The 21,687-nt window shown below is 48.2% G+C and overlaps 1 long non-coding RNA gene across 1 annotated transcript; it reads left to right on the top strand.

The window, feature by feature from the left end:
• The first annotated feature begins 947 nt into the window (after positions 1–947).
• On the top strand, positions 948–16,131 carry LOC110342707. The gene is made up of 3 exons (XR_002384857.2): positions 948–1,223; positions 13,849–13,963; positions 15,422–16,131. It is a non-coding gene; the product is annotated as an uncharacterized LOC110342707 (long non-coding RNA).
• Positions 16,132–21,687: the final 5,556 nt, after the last annotated feature.

Genomic DNA, 21,687 nt, shown 5'->3' with positions numbered 1-21,687 from the left:
TTTAAGGGCGGTTCTAACCGGTTAGGTTTAGCCGATTGTGAAGTAAGCCAAAAATCAAATCTGGGGAGGACTTCTTCGGTAGCCTGCTATACTGGCGGTTTTCTGGCTGACACAATTGTCTCTGGGGACCAGACAGGTCTCTTGGCTCCTAGCTTCCTTCCCTTAGGTGGGGAGCTGCGTCATACATCATCATATGCTAAACCATCCTATGCCACTGGATAACCAAATATGTCCCCAGACATTGGCAAATGGCCCTGAGAGGCAGCTACCGTGTGGCTCTAAGCCTGTGTTGTCCTGGCTTGAGCTCTCCGTGCTGTGGCTTTCGTGTTCACTCTTCTCGATGATCGCTGAGCACTTAGTGGCTTAAGTGTCATCCTACAGGAAGGGTGCAGAGATGAAGACCTCACTCTGTCTTTCCAGCCTCCTTACTATCCAGTTCAGGACCTCCCTGGGTCCAGCGCTGCTACAGAACCCAGAAGAGGGATTGGGTGTTGAGTATTAAAGCCCTCAATAGAGGGGGATCTTGAGGAAGTTAAGGCAATGAACTTCCATGTAAGTGTCAGCTTTATTAATTTATGTAGGAAGCATATCCAACAGTAAAATAAATAAATATAAAAATTAGACAAAAATAACACATTTGAAGTCGATTTCTAGCTTCCTAAGAACTCACCTGGGACCTGAGAAATGTCACTGGTGTTAAAGCAGACATGAGCCCCCCGAGCAGAGTGGCATGCACATCTCTGTGGGCCTACTATGTGCCAGCCATTTTTCTAGGCCCTGGGAGGAGGGCGTCAGGGTCTATAGCTGAGCTCGACTCCAGCCCCTTCCTCGACAGCACAGGTGAAAACGCTGTAGCGTCAAAGGAGAGCACGTTAGGAAACGGAAACCAGTTTTCATGAGACACGGCTGAGTGAACCGCTGAGCGCTTTCACCTTTAGAAAGAGCAGATTGGAGGAGAACATGATAACGGCCTCCCGAAAGCTGTTCGGAGGGGAGAGCTGTTTCATTCTCCACTGCTCCCCAGAGCTGAGCGGAGCTCGCAATAAAAGGAGCCATCAGTTTGGGCTCCCATGAAAAGGAAGGCAGAAAACTCAAGCTATTGTGTACCTACCCGGAGCAGAGGCTTCCAGGGTCCACACTTATCCCATGCAATCCCGTAGCGTCCCCACGAGCTGCAATGATCAGCAGGAAGAGGAAATGGGAGCTTCCACAAAGTCATGCAGGTACTCAGTGGCACCCAGGGGCTGGCTCTCCGCTCCTACAGCTGAACCGTGGTGTTTCCAACACCAGTGCTTTCCAAAGTGGGCGCATTTGCTGGGGCTGGAGGTGGGCACTTGCATGATAGACAGGTAGAGGCAGACGGTCCACCTAAAGTTGTTTTTTCCAGAGTTGGTCTGATACTCAAAGTGTTTTCCGGTTGCGATCCTGTATATGCCTCCCTGGATACCCAATGTGTAACAAACTTCCTGGAGAGACACTCCACACACCAATGCTTGGGGGAAAAAAAGTCCTCTTCGTGGTACTTGTTTTGGTGATTATAACTAGCAAATATTTATATGTATACATAATACATTACGTTTGAGAGTGAAAAAGTCTATGACGAGAAATAAAATGTGGAAGATGAATAGGGAGTCCTGGAGACGTGGGGAGACATAATCTTTATTTTTAAGGTTTATTTAGTTTTCTTATTTGTATGGCATTTTGCCTTTCTGTGTGTCGGTACACTGTGTGTGCGGTGTCAGCAGAGGCCAGAAGAGGAAGTCAGATCCCCTCGAACTAGAGCTACAGATGCTCGTTAGGCACCACATGGGGCCATATGAGCCAAAGCCCGGTCCTTCGGAGGAAGAGCCAGTGCTCTTACCTGCTGAGCCATCTCTCCAGCACCAAGATATGATTTTCTTTTTTTTTTTTTCTTGAGACAGGATCTCTGCTAGTATTTAGACATTTTTACTGGCTGTTCCTTCCCCCCCCCCGTCTCTCCTCTCACCCACTGCTCCTGTCTCCGCCCTCCCTTTCCCTTTTTTTTTTTTTTTTTTTTTTTTTGAGACAGGGTTTCTCTGGATTGTTTTGTTTTAGAGGCTGTCATGGAACTTGCTCTGTAGACCAGGCTGGCCTCGAACAGAGATCCGCCTGCCTCTGCCTCCCCAGTGCTGGGATTAAAGGTGTGCGCCACCAACGTCCGGCTCCCCTTTCCCTTTTAACAATCCTCTTCCCCCAATAAAAATCCCCTCCCCTTGAACTCTGCCGCCTGGTGACTTTCTCTCACGTGCCCTCCCCCTTTTTAATATTACAGCAGTCTCAGTCTACTGCGTGTACATCATGCTGACCCGGAACTCCAAGGGATCCATCAGTCTCTGCCTCCCCAGTTCTGGGATTAAGGGAAAGGGCCGCTGGGCCCACTATTAAAATGCCATTTTCAACAGATGGCCAGGGGAGTCTCACTGCAGAGGTGGGAACACAGCATCGGGTGCGAGGCCATGAGGCAGTGAGCCGCGCAGACAGTGAGGAATGAGAACTCTTTTGAAGTCAAGGAAAGGGCACGGGCAGATGCCCAGGAAACAGCGATGCCTGGTATGGGCAGCAGCAAGGACAGCAGACGACCACGCAAGTCTTTTGGCGGCGTGGCCTGCGTAAGGCAGATGTGAAGATGCGGGTGGGTCTGTGTAAAACGAGTCACAAGTGTGTAAAGGGGGGAGAAACTTGGGAGCCTGTGGCCAGCGGAGGCATCTCTACAATGCCTGTGGTCTGAGATACCTAGGTGTGTGACTCTGCTGAAGTCATGACAAATGAGGCTTCCCATATGTGGTTAAGGTCACGACTCCAGAGTAGGGAGTGTGATCTGAATGGCTAAGAGGGATCCAATTTATATGCAAGTGATGGGCGGGGTGGGTGGGGGGAAGAGTCCTTCTGTGTATGTGTTGTCCTATTGGTTGATAAATAAAGCACTGTTGGCCAATAGGGAAGCAAGACAGGTGGGACTAGGAGTCGAGGAGGATTCTGGGAAATGTAGTCCGGACTTATGCCCTCTCCTCCAGAGATCACATGGCAACTCTCCACTACTACATTTCCCAGAATCCTCCTCGAAGACCTTATAAAAATATATATTAGTAATTATGGGTTAACAATTAAGTCAGAGCTAGCCATTAAGAAACCATAGCAAATGGCCAAAAGCTTTTTTTTTATTAATATAGTGTCCTGCACGTTCAGTTGGTACTGACGGGGCTCTGGGACCAGGCTGACCTGAAGATTTTACATACAAGAGCCTTTGAGAGCAGGGCATTCTCTTTTGGCTTAGTTAGATGGAGGAGGAAAGCCTAAGGGACACTAAGAATGAAGAAGCCCAGGAAGGCCAAGTCTTTCTCCATTGTTGGCTTGGAAGTTGGAGAACGGGACCCATGAACCAACGAAACACAGCCTCTAAGAGCTGGGAGCAGCTTGGGGATGTCTAGCAAGAAAATAAAGCACTCCCTCCCCTAACCTCATGAGTCTGAATGATCTGAATTCATCCAACAGCCCGAAGGGGTGTCAAAGCACACTCCAGAGGTCAGGTCACAGTGCAGCCGGGCCGAACCCCTGGCTTCAGCCTTTGAGACCAACCAGAGGGCACAGCCACACCGTAACTCCTGCTTATAACATACAGATCTAAGAGCTCAAAACGGGTATCGTTTAAATCACTGCATCTGAAACATTATCAGTAAACAGAACTAATAAAACCACCGAGAGAGAAGTTACAGATAGAGCCAAGGAGAGGATAAAGAGCTGAGTTCAGGGCTGTCTAGTCATCAGAGCTCACAGAGACAGTGAGAACTCTGGGAGGAAGCCATGGACAGGGCTGTGGGAGGGTTAGCCAGTCAGAGGGGAGCCAGAAGCCCACAAAACAGTGTGTGCAGGAGAGGGCAATGGCCTCCGTCCAAGTGTGCTCATAGTTCCTGTTTGAGTTTTCCAGGGATATGACTTCCTTCCTTCCCTCCCTCCTCCTTCTCTCCCTCCCCCTCTCTTTCTTTCCTTTTTTTTTTTTTTTTTTTTTTTTTTTTTTTAGACAGGTTTCTCTGTGTAACAGTTTTGGCTGTCCTAGAACTCACTTTGTAGACCAGTAGACCAGGTTGGCCTGGAACTGACTGAGATCCCCCCGCCCCTGCCTCCTGAGTGCTGAGTTTCTTTCTCACTGTTTTGACTTCCTGTTAAGATCTTAGGCGCTGGTTGGGGGACATTCTAGTCCTGCAGATCTTCAGAGGCTTGAGTGACTGCGACGGTGGGACACTTATATGGCTTCTGATGCTTAGCAGGGTTGTAAATCCTACAGCATTTTTTTAATAGTGAAGGTTTGGGGAGGAAGAAGCAATGTCTGTGATTTATTCATCAATTTACTTGACATCCAAGCCACAGCCACCACCACCCCCATTCTCCCCTCCCAGGCCCTGTCCTCCTCTCCCTTCTCTTCCATCTCCCAGGAAAGGGCAGAGCTCCTGTATCAGGACATGTCAAGTTTCAGTAAGACTGGGCACCTCCCCATTATTAAGGCTGGGCAAGGCCACCTGGTAGGAGAAGTAGGGTACCAAAAGGCAGTAAAAGAGTCCTGCTGTTAGGAGTCCCATAAGGGGACCAAGTTACACACCTGTGACCTGTATGTAGGTCAGTCCCATGCAGGCTCCCTGGTTGTTGGTTTAGTCTCTGGGAGCTCCTAGAGCCCAGCTTGATTGTGTGAACCTTCCCATGGTGTCCTTGACCCCTCTGGCTCCTCCACTCCTCCTCCACAGAATTCCTGAACTCCACCTACAGTTTGAATTTCTGAACTCCACTTGGACTGTAGATTGTAGCGTAGTTGGTCTTTATTTTACCCACTTATGAGTGACTCTGGGCCTCTGCACCTGCCTCCATCAGTTGCTGGATGATGCCTCTCTGATGACAGCTGGGCCAGGCACAATTGGGTAGGCCAGTTCAGACTACTTATTCGCTATTGCTAGAAGTCTGAGCTGGGGTCCTCCCCATAGACTCCTGGCAAATTCCCCTGCACGAGGCTTCTGCTGGATCCCGAAATGCAACCCAGCAACCCTTCTCAGTTCCCTCTGCCCCCCATCCTGACTGCTTATGTTCCCATCCCCACCTGCCCTCAGTCCCCTCTCAAAATCTCTTCTATTTTCCCTTCCCAGGGAGATCTAGGTGTCCCTCAGTGAAGTTGTTACTTAGTCTCTCTCGGTCTGTAGATTGTAGTCCCTGGTAGACTTTTTGGGGTATGCTATCATATTGCCTGAGAATAATAATACTTTGACTTCTTTCTAATTTGTGTATCCTTGGTCTTCTTTAGTGGCCTCATTGCTCTAGACAGAACTTCAAGTACTTGTATTGAGTGTGTATGGAGAGAGTGGACAGCCTTGTCTTGTCCCTGATTTTAGTGGAGCCGCTTTGAGTTTCTCTCCATTTAGCTTGATGTTGACTGTCTGCTTGCTGTACATTGCTCCTATTATGTTTAAATGTGTCCCCTGTATCCATAATCTGGCCAAAAACTTTTATCATGAAGGGGTGCTGGTTTTTTCCAAAGGCTTTTTCAGCATCTAATGACATGATCATGTGTTCTTTTTTCTTTCAGTTTGTTTATAGGGTGGATTATATTGACAGATTTTCATGTGTTGAACCAACCAGTCCTGCATCTCTGGGATGATCTTTTTGATGTGTTCTTGGATTCAGTTTGCTGCTATTTTACTGAGTATTTTTGCATCAATATTCGTAAGTGAAATTGGTCTGTAACTCTGTTTCTTTGTTGGATCTTTTTGTGATTTGGATATCATGACTATGGCCTCATAAAAAGAATTTGGCAATGATCCTTATGTTTCTATTTTGTGGAATAATTTGAGGAGTATTGGTATTAGCTCTTATTTGAAAGCCTGGTAGAATTCTGCACTAAAACCATCTGGTCTTGGGTTTTTGTTTGTTTGTTTGGGAGACTTTTAATGACTGCTTCTATTTCCTTAGGGGTTTTCCATCTATTTAATTGTTTATCCGATCTTGACTTAACTTAGATAACTGGTATCTATCAAGAAATTTGTCCATTTCTTTTAGATTTTCCAAATCATTTGGAGTATGGATTTATGAAGTGTAACCTAATGATCCTTTGTATTTCCTTGGAGTCTATTGTTATGTCCCCCTTTTCATTTCTGATTTTGTTGATTTTGGATAGTCTCTCTCTGCCTTTTACTCGGTTTGGATAAGCGTTTATCTATTTTGTTGATTTTTTTTTCTGGAGGAAACAACTTTTTGTCTCCTTGATTCTTTGTATTGTTCTTTTTGTTTCTATTTTATTGATTTCCGCCCTCGGTTTGGTTATCTCCTGCTAACTACTTTTGTGTCACACACCTAGCTCTTGGCTGGACCAGGGGTGAGGGCTGAGGGATGTTGTCGAATATTATTTTAAGGTGGGTTACTTTTGCTTATGCTCTGGAACATTTGTTTAATGATGCAAAGATGAGTCTGGTTAAATAAAATTCACCTGAGGTCAGGGGGGCTGGGTCAGCAACCAGCTGACAGGAAGTTGTGGGGAGGAGCCAGGTGGAGAAGGTTCATAAGGAGGATGACAAAAAGCACAAGGACTTCTTGGGAGATGGGGAGAGAAGAGCTGGCTGAGCTGCTCGCTCCTCAGCCATTCTGGGAAGCAGGGTTCCACCTCAACCTTCAATTCTTGAGTTCTCTAGCGAGACAGAGTAGCTTTGAAAGAACGTTCCCTCAGGCTTCGGCTCCTGCCGCCTAGCTGGTAGCTTCGGAGTTGCTGTTGCTGAATAGGATAGCTGTAGCTTAAAAGGCAGAAACAATTCAAAAAGAAAAACAACAGAGGGAATTCTAGGTCTTAGGAACTCCAGGAAATAGAGGACTGTGAGAACTCGTTGACCAAGAGAGATTCCCTGTACCCCCTTTTGTATATCTCTGACTCCAAGTGTTGGTGCATTTGATAAATCCATTAAATGACTTCTTAGGCTTAAAGATACAGGCCTATTATTCACTCTCCTTCTTCCTTGCTTCTTGGCATACAGTCACATATTTTCCCAACATGCCTTGTCACTGATCGGTGTATTAGCTGGGGGAATATGGGATGGTATAAAGGCTGCCATTTCCAGGCTTGACTCTAAAACATCTGCAATAATTACTGGCTATCCTCACCTGACAACCAGCTGAAGACAACGGGATCCATAAATCCCAAAGTGATAGCCCAAGAACACACCAGGAACACTAGATCCCGAGTCACTGACCGGGGGAAGTCACATCTTGCCTTAGACTATGCAAGACAAGAAAAGCAAAGTTATGTATGGCGGCTGTGATATCTAGGGATAGTTTGTCATATTAGCTTGGACACTAGTGGATACAATTTCTTCGTATTGTGCTTTTAATGACCCATTTCTCTTATCTCCTTATTTGTCCCACACGACATCACAAGAAAGAAGATACAAGCTCAGGGGACTCAAGACTTGAGTATTTGGAGACTCGCTCATCTGTTGAGTTCAATTAGATGAGAGTATGTGGCCAGTGCAGGAAACAACCAAGAGAAAGCTTGGAGTGCCTGAGGTCGGAAGTCCTTCCAGTTGTCATAGGTACAGAAGGTATCAGCAGATTCACGCAGACGGTGGGGGATTGTTACAAAGGTTTCCTGAAGGCTAGAGTCTGATCCAGGCATGGAGGGAGGAAGAGGAGATAGGTAAAACCTCAGCTTCGAAACCCAAGCAGGTCAAGTTAAAGAAAACCAACAACAGCTGGGTGTGGCGGTGCACACCTTTAATCCCAGTGCTAGGAGGGCAGAGGCAGGTGGTGAGTTCGAAGCCAGCCTGGTCTACAAAGAGAGTTCCAGGACAGCTAAGCACGGCTGTCATATAGAGAAACCTGTCTCAAAAAAACAATCAAACAAACAAAGCAAAACAAAAAAAACTTTAAGAGAAAGAAGAAGAGGAAAGAAAAAGAAAAGAGAGAGAAAAAAGAAAATCAACAGCAAGCACAATAGAAAAAAAAAACGGGGAGGAAACATTCAAAATATCATCCACGTCCCCGGGATGGGAGAGCCGGGGTGGGGACTGGATGGAGAAAGCCAATGTAGAAGAGTCACAAGTTAACTCCCTGAGAGAGAATGAGTTACGTGTGTGAGGATGAACGGCGAGAGGCCTGGATGGGTGCCAGGGAAAGGGTGAACGGGAGAGATGAAAAGCCAGGATTCCAGAAGGTTTTTCCTCCTCCTCCTCTTCCTCCTCCTCCTCCTCTTCTTCTTCCTTTTCCTTGTCTTACACTCAGAAAGCCAGAAACTCTTAGATTCTTGCTGAAGTACAGTGTGGGGTCCCTGTGGCCTAGTTGTGACCCTTCCAGGAAATTCTATTGTCCTTGATAGGCTAAGAAGTCAAAAGTGGATGGGTAATTTTAAAAATCAAAATCAAGCACTCAGATCCTTCCCCAGCGCAGGTGTATCTGCCAAGCAACGGAGAGGCTGCTCAGTCATGGAAGGTGAACAAACCCTATTCACTCAGGACGTGGTAGTGTGCAGGTAGACACCGTGCTGGGAAAGGACCTGCAGGCTGAGACCTCAAAGCCCGCCCCTCAGTGACACACTTCCTCCAACAAGGCCACACCTCCTAATAGTCTAGCAATGCCACTCCCTATGAGCTTATGGGGGCTAATTACATTCAAACTACTACATTCCACTCCCTGCCTCCCATAAGCTTATAACCGTATCATAATGCAAAACGCATTTAGTTCAGCTTCATAAGTCCCCATAGTCTATCACAAACACAGGGTTTTAAAGCCCAAATTTCTAAGTCTCTTCTGAAACAAATGCAATCTCTTAACTGTAATCCCCTGTAAAACCAAAGTCAAAAACCAGATCCTATACATCCAACATACAACGGCACAGGATGTGCACGACCATTTCAAAACATAGGGAAGGGACCATAGTGAGGAAATACTAAAGAAAGACCAAAAACCAGCTGGGCAAACTCCAGACTCTGCATCTCCATGTCTGGTGTCCAAGTGCTCTTCAGATCTCCAACTCCTCTCAGCTTCCTTGACTGCAACACACTTCTTTCTAGATGGATCCACTCCCTGCTGTGAGCAGCTTTCTTTGGCAGGTGTCCCGCGACTCTGGCAATTCTAACATCCTGGGGTCTCCAATGCAATCCAGGCTTCTCCTTCACAGCTTCCTACCATGGCCTCTCTGGGTTTCCATTCAGGGACACCCCTGACACATGCCTGGCCTCACCAGTTTTCCTTAATCACTCCTTGACTCTAAAGCCAGAACCATGGGGCTGAGGCTGCCAAATTCTGCTGCTTGATGGGGCTAGAACACAACCACCCGCATCACCGACCTCCTGTTTTCCGCCGTTTCCTGCACTCCCTAAGCTTGGCTGCCCTTGAGCTCACTCCGTACATCAGGCTGGCCTCAAACTCAGAGGTCTGCCGGCCTCTGCCTTCTGAGTGTGGGCACCGCCACACCCAACACTAAGCTTTTCTTTAATTCCTTTTCACAAATTGAAAACTCAGATGGGTGGGATCTTACCCTGTGGCCACCACTCCCTTCATTCCATTTCTTAGCCTGTTTGTCTCCTTAAACACAGGACTTAGCTCCATTCCACTTTCTGGTGCCCCCTTTCTCCTCAATTTCATATTTTGGATTTTTCCTTACTCCTCAGCTTGCTCCTTTTCATTATAAATCTTCGTTAGAGTCACCAATAATATCCACATGACGGAGTATATGGTAGCCTGTTTTGAGATCTCCTCTGCTGATGGAATTAATCCAGAACTCTTCACTTTAGCTTCAGGCGGACTCTTTGGACAAGGGTAAAAAAAGCAGCCACTTTCTTCACCAAAATACACCAAGATTGATTTCTAGACAACATACTAAAATTCTTCTCTTGAACCTCTTGATCCGATCCAGCCCCGACAGTTCAAATCACACTCAGCATCACAGTCTTTCAAGGTCCTACTGGTATGGCCCCTTAAGCCCTGCTTAAAGCATCCCACTGCTTTCCTAATCCAAACTCCCAAAGACCAAATTCCTCCAAACAAAAGGCAGGGGCGGACCTATCATAGCAGTACCCCAGTCCCTGATACCAACTTCTGTCTCGGGGTTTCTATTGCTGTGAAGAGACACCATGGCCAAGGTAGCTACTATAAAGGGAACCATTCAATTGGGGTGGTTTACAGTTTCATGGTTGGATGATGGCTGCTCACAGGCAGATGTGGCATGCGGGGGAGGGGCTGAGAGTTCTACATCTTGATTGTCAGGCAATAAGAAGTGAACTGAACCAGTCATAGCATGAGCATGGCAGACCTCAAAGTCTCCACAGTGACTCACTTCCTCTAACAAGGCCACACCCACTTCTACAAGGCCACACCTCCCAAGAGTGCCCCACCCTATAATCTTATGGGAGTCAGCTGCACTCAAACTACCACAGATGATCAATAGTACATTTTGCCCAGTAGTCTCAAGTTTTATTTTTTTTTTGTGCACATGGCGAAACCATTTGTGACTTTTTTTTTTTGGCCAGTGACATGTGAGTAGAAGAGATGAGTATTGCTTTCAGTGAGACTTTTTATTAAAGATTTATTCTTATTTGCACCTATGAGTGTTTCGCCTACATATATAGAAGTTCACTACATGTATGCCTGGTGCCCGTGGAGGCCAGTAGGGTGGGCCGGATCCCCTGAAACTGGGGAAACTGGAATTAAGGGCAGTTGCGAGTTGCTATGTGGGTGCTGGGAAGCAAACGGGGATCCCTTGCAAGAGCTGTCAATCACGGAGTCATTGCTCCGCCCCTGGTGAGAAACGTTAGAAGTTGACATAGGTCTGTTGTGTGGGCGAGCTTTTGCTACCATAACACACACCTGAGACTAGTCAAGGCCGAAAGGTTGGTCCCAGCTTACTCGCACGGGGATTTCAGTCGGCAGTCACTCTGCCCTGTTGGGCCTGTGGCAGAGCATGACAGGAGTGTGTAATGGAGCACGGTGGTTCGACCCACGCCATGAAGCCAGACAGAGAGAAGAAGGGGTTGAGGTCCCACTGTCCCCTTCAGAGCGCCTTTAATGACCCGCTGGTTTCCCGCTAGGCTTTGTCACTTCCAATAGGCATATACGATAGGCATCTACGGAGATCAGTCCTTTGCCGCATGGCCCTCGGGGGAATAGTTAGTAACTAGACTGCAGCAATGCCATGCTGTATTCCTCTGCTGGACCTGTCAGAGAAGCACATTGGAAATGGAGTCTCCCGGGCCCGGGGTGCTCTTGGTTTTCTTTACTCCCTTGGCTGTTTGGGGGCCCCTCTACCTAGCTCCCAAATAAATCACACAGTCTTATTCTTTCTTATGAATGCCCGGGCTTACTCGGCCTGTTTCTGGCTGTTTTTTCTTAAATTAAATTATCTCCTCTACTTTTTGCCTCTGGGCTTGTATATTCCTCTTCTATATACCTTTCTTTACTTCTTACTCCACGGCTTGTGGTGTAGCCAGGTGGCTGGCCCCTGGTGTCCTCTCCTCCTTTTTGTCTCTCCTCCATCCTCTCTTCTTCTCCTTCTATTTATCCTCTCTGCTTGACAATCCCCGCCTCTCCTTTCTCCTACCCAGCTATTGGCCATTCAGCTCTTTTGAGACCAAGCAGGTATTTAGACAGGCAAAGTCACACAGCTCCTCAGAGTTAAACAAATGCCACAAAAAAGAATGCAACACGTCTTTGCACCATTAGACAAATGCTCCTCAGCATAAACAAATGTAACATGTCTTCAACTAACATTCTACAACAATGGTGACATCAGCCCAATGCTAACCCATGAACTGAAAACAAACGGAACCAAATCCTTCTGCTGCATCGGCATTGAAGTTTGGGGTGTCTGGCTTTTGCAGCTTCTGCTTGTTCATACTAAGCTACAAGTTTATTCCAATAATTACAAGGATATATGATTGAGCGTATGTGGCTTCTTGTAGAACTTCAAATAATGGCAGAAAACAAATTGCAGCTTGTTTGAAATGGGAGAATAGTGAGTAGATTCCTAACTTGTTTTTCCATAGCTCAGGCCGACTTAGAAATCGCCGTATAGCTCAGGTTGGCCTCAAACTCATGGCAATCCTCCTGCCTCAAGCCTCCCAGGTACTGGTATTACAGGCAGGAAGGCATCACACACAGAAATTCTATCATTCTTGATAAAATGACAAGAGGCTGAAGAACCTGGAACCAGGAAGAGAGAAAGGCAGAAAGTCCCCGACGACAAGGCAGGAAAAACAGCAGCTGTGAGCATGGTGTCCTCAAAGCCCAGTCACACGTCTAGGGAGAAAGAGTGACACTCCGTCTGCATGTGCTGTGGGTGGGAATTGACAGCTGGACCAGGTGACGAGAAGCCACTGGGGCCCTGGGTCACAGCAGGTGTGAAACGGTGACGTCGGAAGAGGGCAAACACTACGCAGAGGGTATAGGAGATAGAAGGTGGCATAGACTACAGAAGGCCCAGATGGGCATCTTACAGTACAGAAGTCGTGCTGGGGAGAGCCTAGATGTGAACAGGTAGCTGGGGAGAGAAGTGGGTGTGGTTCTGGGGCTTTTGTTGTTGTTGGTGTTGTTTTAAGGAAGTTTTTTTTTTTAATTGCTGCAGGGAGAGTTGCTTGGAGCCATGTCCTTGAGGATATTACAGGGTCGTCTTGGTCTGTAAGCATCACTTCATGGATAACACCTATCTCAAAGCTCAGAGTTTTAGAGTAAATAGTAGCCAGGGGCGATATTATAGCAGAGAGAGAGAGAGAGAGAGAGAGAGAGAGAGAGAGAGAGAGAGAGAGAGAGAGAGAGAGAGAGAGAGAGAGAGAGAGAGAGAGCATTGAGTATGGATACCTATGGATTCCAGAAGAGGACATCAGCTCTGGACCTGTGAGTGTGGATGTTAGAACCAGAGTCAACCTGTGTGGGTGTTAGAAACCAAAATCAATTCTTTTGCAACGAGCAATGGATGCAGCAAGCTCTCTTGGCTGCGGAGTCCAGTTTTTTTAAGTACTTGGGAAACTCTGTAGTAGCCTGGCTAGTTGATGTTCTCAGCGATGTGTGAGCATCCCTTTGTTCTCATCTTCATCAGCGCCTGTTATTTGTTTCCTCCAGGACTGCCATCCTGACTGGGTGAGGCAGAGTCTCAATACACAATCCAAGCCAACATTTCACGGGGAGACTCAGACATCCACATGTGCTGCAGCGCCGTTCACATGAGCCAAGTTCTGGAACCAACTTAGGTGCCCATCAGTAGAGGAAAAAATGAAGAAAATGTGATTTATATGGACTGTAGTTTCTTTTAACAGTCATGAAGAATGAAGTTTATGTCCTTCACAGGAAAATAGATGCAATTGGATATAATCATATTAAGAAATTAAATCAGGACTGGGTGCTGGTGACGCACGCCTTTAATCCCAGCCCTTGGGAGGCAGAGGCAGACAGATCTCTGTGAGTTCGAGACCAGCCTGGTCTACAGAGCGCGTTCCAGGACAGGCTCCAAAGCTACAGAGAAACCCTGTCTTGAAAAAAGAAAGAAAGGAAGGAAGAAAGAAAGAAAAAAATAAAGGAAGGAAAAGAAAGGAATGAATGAATTAAATCAATCTCAGAAAGACAAATACTGAATATGCTCTCTCATTTTTTTCTAAACTGTATAGACACATAAAATCACCTATGCTTATGGCGACATGAAAGTAGCAAAGTGTAGCAATGAGAATTAATGGGAGGCCAGTGGGGTGTGGGGAGAATATACTCAAAGTACATTACATACTTGCATGAAAATGGTCTTGTGTATCCCCGTATAATAACAATAGGTTTTAAAACTCCGTGTATCAAAACAACCATTTTGACTGTGTTCTGATTCTTCAGGAGTACCTTGTTGTTGAGTGGCTGCGGACCAGGATCTTTCCCAGTTCTACAAACGAGATGTCAGGCCTGGCTGTCGTTCCCTCAGAACCCTGGGCAAGGAGCAAACTGCTTCCAGGTCAGTCTTTGGGCATCAGCTTAAGCCTTTTGCCCTCAGGGTTTCTCCACAGAACCATCTACAAAAGCAAAATGGCGGCTGCCTTCTTCCCTTGGAGGAAGAAGCAGGGAAAGGGATTTGGGAAGTAGGGGGAGGGCCACTATTTGCGTAACTTAACATTAATCTGTGTTAAAAGGAGTCACTGCTCCAGTCTACACTCCGGAAAGGGGCTCATACAAAGGTGTGGTCAGTAGAAAGAGAGATACCCAGAGGCTGCCTTTCAGAGAGGGAGTGTGTCTGGCACTCTACTGTGAGCAGCTGCCCTTTTGCTGAGGAGGAACTGTCTCTTTGCTGGTAGAGAGGCCGCATTTGTGATACAGGAAGGCTAGCCAGTGGGCAGCTGTGTGGTTGAAGGGATGCTATTTTGCTCACCTTAGGGATGTTAAGAGGGCAATGTTGGGACCTGGGGCACCTATTCCTCGGTTCTTCAGTTGCAACCTTCAGTACAGCCAGAAGGATTCCAAATCTAGTAGGACGAGCGTCTCTACCCTTCTTAGACCACTCAGGCTTTCTGTAGGGTCTGCTAGTACTTTCTTTCTCCTGGGTGAAAAGTAAATGTCAGAGATGTTGGGTATGTGGGTCAGTTGTAGGGTTCCTGCCTATCTTGGGCTCAGCACTGATTAAAGAACTGGAGAGGAAGGGTGGAGCGGAAAGGGAAGGAAAAAGGAAACAAGGGGGGGGGGGCCAGAGCTTCACAAGGAAGAGCAGAGGCAGGGCCTGAGGACTCCCCACGCCAGCTGGGGCTTCATAGCTGGGATTTACTCCCTTCTCAAAGGTCATGTTAAGCCAGAAAACATGACTCTGAACATCTGGGCAAAAGCCAATGTAGTGTTAGTGGATTAAAGCAGGAAAAAACAATAGTAAACAAAGGTGCAAGCATTTCCCCCCCCCCTTGACTAAAGAGGCCCCCAAATCTGTCTTCCTGCAGTCCTGTTAGGAGAATGAGGTACCCCAGGAACAAGTCCTCCCAAGAACTCTGGTTTTTTCAAGGATGTCAGGGAGCACATCCTGAAATGAGCTGAGGGGCAGCAGTGGGTGATGGAGGTCTTTGATATGGGATAGGATCCCTCCCTTGGAACATACTGGGTGCCACATTGTAAGAGCCGGACAAGTCAGTGAATGATGTGCATGCTGGGAAATGGACTTCATTTCTAGGGATGGATATTCTTGGTGGTCAACTTGGCTGCATCTGGAATTAGCTAAAATGCAAGTGACTAGGCACACCTGTGAGGGGTTTTTCTTAATTAAACCGTTTGAAATGGGAAAAGCCACCTTGGATCTGGGTGTTTTGGTAAGATCCACCTTTAATGTGGGCCACGCCTTCTGCCACCAGCCTACATAAGGACTAGGAGAAAGAAGCTTGCTTTCTTTGCCTGTTTGCCGTTATTCTTGCTGATATGCCCATTCTTTCACTGGCAGTAGAGCCTCCTGCTTCCAGAATCTGAGTATACTGAAGACCAGCAGAGACATCCAGCATCACCGACTGAACAACTCCTAGATTCGTGAACCTTCCATTGGTAGACAGCTATTGGACTACCAGGACCAGAGCCCTAAGGCACTCTAACAACCCCCCCAATCCTGTTAGTTCTTTTCCTGTAGAGAACCCTGACTAACACTGGGGAATTCTCAAAGAGTAAGGAAGGAGAGTGCTTCCTGGCCCAGAGCTCAGGAAAGGCAAACGGGCAATCAGGACCCCAGTTATTACCAGAAGTATGGCCACCCCCCACCCATTAGTAGGTCCTCCCCTTGATATCAGAGACAGTGTGTCTCCCCACCCTCACTTTCTGCCCACCTCTGCACACCCTACCATCTGCACAAGCTCCTGATCACGTTGAGTCCATAAGTGCTTGCCAGCCACTCTTTAGTAAACAGAACTACCCAGCATTCTGCCGGCCCCCTCCAGCTAGCCCCAGGCTCCCTGACAGCCAGCTGCCACACACGGAGACTAGAGTAACCTTTAAATCCATTTAAATGTAGTGACATCCACCAAGGAACGCAGGTGCAGGCCATAGGTCGCATGCTGGAGCTTGGTTTGTAAATAGATGTCCCAAGGTCATGCCATCTTGGAGGGAAAGTCCTGGACCTTGTGATCTGGGTCGGAGCCTCGGTTATACCAAATTTCAGCAGGACCTCAGCCTGTTCCTTATCTAGTGGGTTGAATTATGGCAGCCTCAGATTCGTGTTTAGTAGGCAAACTCTGGTTGGAGGAAGCTCAACCCACCCCTTCTGCAAAATGTTCCCCAGGGTTCCCCAGGCAGCTCTTTCTACTGCAGGGAGCTGCTGCATGATCCTGTCGTCCTGAGAACTTGGGTTGCTGGAGTTTGAAGCAGAATTCTGAAGGCCTAAAGCCCTGCCGAGGTCTGCATGGTTGTTCTGCGGGGCCTGGTCCAAGGTCACATTGTATCTTCACTTCCTCTCTGATTCTCAGATCTGAGCAGGTGCTGGGGGCACTCCTTGCCACCCGGGCTGTCACCAAAAGTGTGTTCAAGAGACACAGATGTTGACGTTGGGGACAGAGAGACTATGGAAGCTGCCAAGGCCTGCTCTTGTCTCTTTTCGTAGGTCCAAAGACCAAAGCGCTTTGATTCCAGGGGGACAGACACTAGGGCCATTCCAGCAGCGGGAGAAGGTTTGGGAAGTGTAGCGATGGACGATGGGTCCACACACAACGGAAAGCGAATGCCTCATCGGAGCACAGCCTGCTCCTTTGCCCTTCAATCGCAGGAAACCATGGATTGGATAGCTTTGCTCCGGGACTCCCCTTCGTTGTAACATCCGCTCAAAACTTTGGGAAGGGATAAAGAAAACTGTATCCAGAGATCCAGGAGACAGCGAGTACTGATCCGTGTCCCGGCGGGACGCACAGGGCTGTGGGGCGCACAGAGACTCTCTCAGGCTCCGGCGGAGGCTCAGCACCGCCAGGAATCCCGACAGAGCAAAGTCGCTGCGAGTCGGCTCCCTCCTCCCCAGCTACGTTAGGCGAGAGGGGACACCGTGCCATGTTTATTCACGCTCCTTAAAACAGCCGGGTTCTCGTGCATATTCATCAACAGCTTGAACCACTTACTCAAGCCTGAGGTCTACCTGTCTGTCTGTCTGTCTGTCAATTTATTTATTTATTTATTTATACTGCAGGAGAAAAGTCCGTTCCTAAAAGATCTCGCGCTCCCCGTTCTGACTTTGGGGGCAGCTGCCTGGAGGGCTCGTCTCCGGAGCTGGGAGTGCGCTCCCGGGTTGTTCTAAAGATCTAACCCCAGGCAGTTTAGATTTTTCTGGAAGTCTCCGCCTTTTCCTCGAAGACGAGGTCCGTCCCAGAGTCCTTTGGGAATGCTGTCCGTTTGCCTTAATAGCGACCCCTCGATAACCACCCCTCCCTCTCTCACCCCTCCCCCTCCTTCCCTCGCCCCTCGCTAACCCCTCCCCCCCATCAGACAACGTTCAGGTTGCAAAACTCTGTTTTGACTGTGGCTCTTTAGGAGTTAAATTCGTGGATGAGAGAGGGCGGTCCAGGTCAAGAGATCTTCTTTCCAAAGTAATCCCAGCCCCGGGGTGGGGCCTTCAGGACCACAGCGAGCTAGCTCAACACCCTTCCCATCACCTCTGCTTTCCTCCCTCCCCAGGGGGCTTTCACCTCTCCCGGCTGACTCGGAAGGAGCTAGCCGAGAAAGGTCTTAACCTGGCCTTGGTTGGGAGGGACCTGCTGTTTCCTCTGGTGACCCTCAAGTGTCGCGTCCGCCCCCTTTCCTCCTCTGTCCGTCCCTTGACTTTCCTGGGCTGCCCCCCCTCTCTTGGGTGTCCCCCTATACCCATTTTGTCCATGCTGTCCAGAAGATTCTTCTTCCAGGCTCTGCTCGGTTCCTTTGGCCTCCTAGACCTGGAATTGATCTCTGCAAAGTGAGGCCACCGAGGCGATGGTTCAAACGGCCCAATTAAAAAAAAAAAAAAAGCCTCAGCAAAAATTTATTTGAATGTGAGCGTGAGAGCCAGGAAGTGTTTTGGCGCACAACTCCCGGGTGTTCGCCTGCAGTCTCAGCCCCATGCGGTAGCTTTGGCTTCTGGGGTACCCGGCGTGGATCTCCAGAAGGGCGGAAACTGTGCACTTGGCATGAGTTGAGTTCACCTCTCCTGCGATCTAAAAACAAAAGCTGAGAGGCCCGCTTCAAATCTCAGTTTCTCTCTGTCTCTGTCTGTCTGTCTGTCTGTCTGTCTGTCTGTCTGTCTGTCTCTGTCTGTCTGTCTGTCTGTCTGTCTGTCTCTGTGTGTGTGTGTGTGTGTGTGTGTGTGTGTGTGTAGAAGGGGCTCAACGGCTCCCAGAAGTCCAGTTAGCCTGTGAAGGATTTGGGGAAGACAAGTCGGGCTCCCAAGGGGGCCCCTGAGTTCCATGGCAAAGGCTCCCAGGGAGACTCTCTAGGAAGCTTGCTCCTCCCTGCTTGAGGTCTTGAGGGCCCTCACAAAGGCTGCTTGACTTTCTTTCACTCCTCCCCACTTGAGGAAAGGGTGGCCCCAGCAGAGACAATCGATAGGAAAAGCTTCACTTGGTCTCGGTTAGACAGTGCTTTTGTTTTTTCTTTCTCGGGATTTAGATTATCTGCAAATGGCTAATTACCTTGGGACGACCCTGAAATCCAATGGTGTGTGGGCGTGCGTGCATTTGTGTGTGTGTGCAATCGCGTGTGTATGCGTGTGTGTGTGTGTGTGCAAATGCGCGCGCGCGCGTGTGTGTGTATGTGTGTCAGTGCAGTTGCTTAGGGAAGTGTGAATGCAAGTGAAATTATCAATTCAGGAATCCCTTTAGGTGGCTTGCCCTTGCAGTTTCCCTAAGGAAATCTGGTTTTACTAGTCTTCACCTAGAGGCTCGAAATGAGTACTAAGGCCATGTGTCTCCAAGCCCTTGGCTAACATGATGATAAACACACCCAAGACGAGCAGTGAGGCCTTTGCAATTCGCACCTAAACTTGTTTGTCAAAAAGTCACTAAATAAGGCCACCCCCTTCCCCCCCTCCCCCGCCCTACGGCAATGAAACCAGGAAGGAGCGCAGAGTGGGCAGAAACCAGGTGCAGACATCTTCGGAAGGAATTAAAAGGCCATAGCTGATTCTAATTTTCTCTCGAATCATCTGTGGATGAAATGCTGGGCAGCAGAGGTGGGGTGGGGAGTAACGCATGCAGGAGGGAGCATGCGCAGAGGGGGGCGTACTGAGCAAGGTAACCCTTGTGTAGAGGTGCCTTTTCCTGAAGGCCCAGCAGTCACACCAACTCTCCCACTGCTGGAATCTTAAGATTTAGTTCACCCAATGGACTCCCTTCCCTACAGGTGTCTCCGCATAGAGCATCACAGGACTCTCAGATTTGCCCGTTTCTAGGAATTTGTATGTTTTGAGAAGAGCCAAAAGCTAGAAGGCTCAAGTTACATTTTAAAAGGAACGAGCCTTTCCCAGTACATTGGCACTTAGGCCAGATTGCTGGGCGGGGAGGGGTGTTGGTGCTTTGAGAACTACAGGCACTCATTTTTGCCCATAATTGTGAAGTTTCACTGCCAGTCAGGGAGGTTTGCAGTTGGCTGCCCAGTTCAGAGACTGAGTTTCCTTCTTCACATGTCAGCTGGGTGCTCTAGAATTTGCATTATTAAGTTAAGACTGCCGGGTAGTCCAGCAGCCACCAGCAGCCTGGCAATGAAACATGGGAAGGAAACGTTTCCCAAGTTAGTTTGGAGGGCCTGTGTAGCAATGTGTGCCTCCAGGGCAGGGAACCCAAGAGCGCCCATACCGTGCCCCCCCCCAGCAGCTCAAGGAGGGCGAGTCCCGTCCCTCCCTCCCATTCAAGCTAGGATGTCTAGAAGCCAGAAAGGAGGAGTGCGTGGGGGGGGAGCAAAACAGGAATGAGGCCATCCTTTTAAAAAAAATTGCTTGTCTCCGAAGGTGAGTGAGACGTGCTCCTGCGCCCCCATCTTCCAGGGAGGAAGGAGAACTCGGATGCAGGTGATTGGCTCCTGGAATCTTAAAAACTTCCTCTTCTTATCTTCTTCTACTTCCTCCTCCTTCTTTTAAAATTTATCTCATCTTTATCAGTGCCCCACTCCATCCATCCACTCATCCAACAGTGTGCATCCGTCGAGCTCACCTATCATGTGCCAGGCTCTGTATGAGACTCGGGAACGCAGAAGGAACAAGGAAGGGAAAAGAGGCCGTCCCTGGGGAGCCGCAGGATGGGTCCCCTGGAATGCTCTGAGATGAGACTGTGACACCGCATTGCCGGGCTCGATGCGGCACACATCCCAGCGAGTGGACCCGTGGAAACACAACTTTTACGTAACTTTTACTTCTCCCTTCCTTTTTTCCTTTCTTCGGGTAGCAAAGGATCATTAATTAGAAGAATAATCGCTGCTATCCTATATTATCCCAACCTGTTCAGTTTCTATCTGCAGCAGACAATGCTAATCACGGCAATTATTGCTTCTGTAAACACCCCGAGGCGGAGGTACTCTTCCCCCGCAGTGTGTGTGTGTGTGTGTGTGTTTAAAGAATATATATAAAAAGTTCCCCCACTCATTTACATAGCTTCATCCTTACCTTTTCCCATTCAGCCCTAGGAAAAAGCATATCTATTCAAAGCCCTTGCAAAAAGCATATCCATTCAAAGGGCATTTAGTCCATTTCTTTCTTGGCGGGTAAACCTATTCATCAATTGTTCTGCCTTGTAGATGGCATTCTAATGCTAATCTAGCGTGTTAAATATCTTTTTGTTCCCCTTTCACCGTTCCGTCGTTCAGTTTATCCAGTTTTGGTCACCCATTTTATTTATTTATGCGCCTGCTCCTATTCAGGGGCTCATGTATTTTTTATTATGTTGTTTCACTGTCACGCAGTGTCAACTTAGTCTATTCAATTGGGGCTACTTGAAGGCCGGAGGGACAAAGCCAGTACACATTGCACCGCTATTCATTCCGGCCAGCTGGATCGGCTGAAAAAAAAAAACCTTGTGAAAAGAAACGCCTCACAATGGACACAGAAGAAGTGCACAATGCTAACAGTTTTCCAAATACCAGCGATTGGTTTCTTCACAATGAGGAGAAAGCCGTCGCTTTTTCTTAGCTCCACTTCAACAAACAACACTCTCACAAAACCTCCCAACCCCGCGTTTTGTTCCCGGACAAAACATCCTCGACTGTCTAAACGCTCCCACTGAAGGACAAAAAAGAAAAAAAGAAAAAAGAAAAAGCTCTTTCACCGTTTTCCTTTTTTTTTTTCCTGCAAGAGAGAAAGAAAAAAAAAGAGGGGGGAGATTGTCAGTGAATTAATAATATCAGTCTTTTAAAAGAAGAAGGTTGACCTTTGAGATGCACTGGGCTGAGGGAGAAAGAACAGGGGAGAGATTAATAAAGTTTGGATGGCGCTCTCCCTGCCTTCGCGGGGCTGCGAGAGAGACGCGCGGCCACTTCGGTCGTGCTCGACGCTGGGAGAAGCGGGGAGGACCCGGGCTCGCCGCCGCGCCAAGCTAGCCGCGCCCTGATTGGCTGGCGGGCAAGTCCCACTCCACCCCGGGAAGTCTCTGCTTCATCTGCGACCTTGCGAAGGTGCAGGGAGCCTGGGCAAGAGCCGGACGCTGTGGAGTCCTGGCTGGGGAGGGATGAGGCTGCCAAAGGAAGTTACCGGGGCGGCGGGAGCCACCTCGTCGGCTTCCCCAC

The sequence above is a fragment of the Mesocricetus auratus genome, unplaced genomic scaffold, assembly GCF_017639785.1.
Source record: "Mesocricetus auratus isolate SY011 unplaced genomic scaffold, BCM_Maur_2.0 Super-Scaffold_2245, whole genome shotgun sequence".
Taxonomy (NCBI): Eukaryota; Metazoa; Chordata; class Mammalia; order Rodentia; family Cricetidae; genus Mesocricetus; species Mesocricetus auratus.
The sequence above is the reverse complement of the archived record's forward strand: the minus strand, read 5'-3'. Positions and strand labels throughout refer to the sequence as shown.